The sequence below is a fragment of the Cynara cardunculus genome (genome assembly GCF_001531365.2).
Source record: "Cynara cardunculus var. scolymus isolate 2C chromosome LG 2, CcrdV1, whole genome shotgun sequence".
In the NCBI taxonomy this organism is placed as follows: Eukaryota; Viridiplantae; Streptophyta; class Magnoliopsida; order Asterales; family Asteraceae; genus Cynara; species Cynara cardunculus.
In genome coordinates, this window is record NC_037529.1 from 60,668,676 (window position 1) to 60,671,172 (window position 2,497).

Here is a 2,497-nt window from a genome sequence, read left to right on the forward strand (position 1 = left end):
AATTATAAAATCAGATAATCACGTATAAATTACCTTGGGTAATAACCAAGATCTGGTTATCACAATTTATTCTTTCTATATTTAAAAGTAAGGATCACAACCATCAACATGACACATTAAGATTGAGTTTTTTGTTAATCTTGAATTGTGATTGACTTTTGTCTATCCCACATTGATAGGTAAATAAAAGATTGACAAAAAATGGTGGATATATAAAGGAAAATTGAGATGTCTCTATGTCAATTCATGAGGTTGACTACTCTTAATTGATTCTCTGAACGCATGCTGCTTACCTTATTTGGTTGACCCTCCTAACATAGGATTTTAGGCCGACCCTCTTTTTGCAAAAAAAAATCTATATTAGAATTTAAATAAATTACATCTATATATATATATATATATATACACACACACATATACATACATATATATAGATATATATTAATATTAATATATATATAAATAAATTCAATAAGATATTGATGTGAAAAATTAGAATTTAATATTTTTAAATCATGAATTATGATTGAATTTGTCTCGAATCTTAACCCATATTAATAAGAAAAGAATTATTCAAAGACAATTAAGTATATTAAAACATGAAAGGATGTCTTAGAATATTCGAATGGTTGATAAATGCACTATGAGAATTTAATAATTTCAAATTTTGAAGTATAGGGATATTGACGTGGCTCAAAAAAATTTGCATGTTACTTGATATATGTTATGATCACTGCGCAATGCGCGGTGCCGAGGAATATAAAAGATCATCAAAATCATAAAGAGATAATGTTGAAGGTTTCTTGTGAATGAAAATACAAATTCTTTTTGCCTTTTTATAGCAATAATAAAATACATATCATGTTTTTCGATATTTTACTTAGATGTTTATTTATTTAGGTTAAGTTTATCAATATAATGAAAATAAGAAAAAAATATAAGAAATACATCTTTTAACTATGTTTTTATTATTAATTTTTTATTGATTATTATTATCTATACTATATTATAAAGCATTTGGCTAAAACTCTTAAAATTCTTAAAAACTCTTAAAACTNTAAATTTTTATGCAAAAGATTTAGAAACCACTCACCTTAAAAGCTTTTGAACACAAAATGCTATGAATCAATCTCTTTTGAAACTCAACTCTTGAAATCAGCTTGAAATCTTCCTCTCTTGATAAACCGGACAACACACTCTAATCTTCTCAAATTCTCTCAAAATTGGCAGGGAAAACCCAAGATAAGGGGGAGTAACCCCTTTTATACTTAGCAAAATGGGGAAGGTCGGCTACCGCCTCCCCCCCCCCTTTTTTTTTGCCACCTCAACCCAAACACATGCATACACCTTACACATATGCACACACTCACATATATATATATATATATGTATATATATATATATATGTATATATATATATATATTATATACATATCCATCATCCAATAAACACACACACACACACATATATATATATTCTCATAAATATATATATATAACCAATTAATTCACAAATTTTCAAACCGGCATGTATCAATTACCATGTTATTACGTAATTATAAAATCAGATAATCACGTATAAATTACCTTGGGTAATAACTAAGATCTGGTTATCACATTTTCCACCCCTCAAAAGAATTCCGTCCCGGAATTCCTTTAATCAAAAAGCCATGGGTACTCTGCTCTCATCTTTGATTCTAGTTCCCATGTTGCTTCTGGTCCTTTGTGGAACTTCCACTGTACTTTAACCAGACTTATCTCTTTGTTTCTCAACACCCTGATCTTTCTGTCAATTACAGCTTCTGGTGTTTCTACAAAGTTCAATTTATTGTCTAATTGAATCTCTGGCATCAGTATAGCTAAACTCGGATCGGCCAAACATTTCCGCAGATTCGACACATGAAAAGTGTTGTGGATCAGACTCAACTCTTCTGGTAGCTCTAACTGATATGCTACTGGCCTAATTCGTTTACATATGCTGAACGGCCCTACATACCTCGGATTGAGCTTTCCTTTCTTCCCAAATCTGATAACACCCTTCCATGGCGAAACTTTTAACATCACAAAATCATCTATATCAAACTCAATCGGCTTTCGACGATTATCTGCATAACTTTTCTKGCGATCTTGTGCAGTTTTAATTCTTTCGCGGATTTGTTCAATCTTATCAGAAGTTTCTTGAACAATTTCAGGACCTGTCAGTTGCTTCTCACCCACTTCATTCCAACATAACGGCGTTCTGCATTTACGTCCATACAACACTTCATATGGTGCCGCTTGAATACTGGAATGATAACTATTATTATATGCAAACTAGATTAATGGCAAGTGATCTTCCCACGATCCCCCTAAATCTATAACACAACTTCTCAACATATCTTTGAGAGTCTGAATAGTTCTTTCATTCTGCCCATCAGTTTGCGGATGATAAGCTATACTTAATCGGATTTCTGACCCCAATGCTTTTTGTAGTCCTCCCCAGAACTTTGAAGTGAAT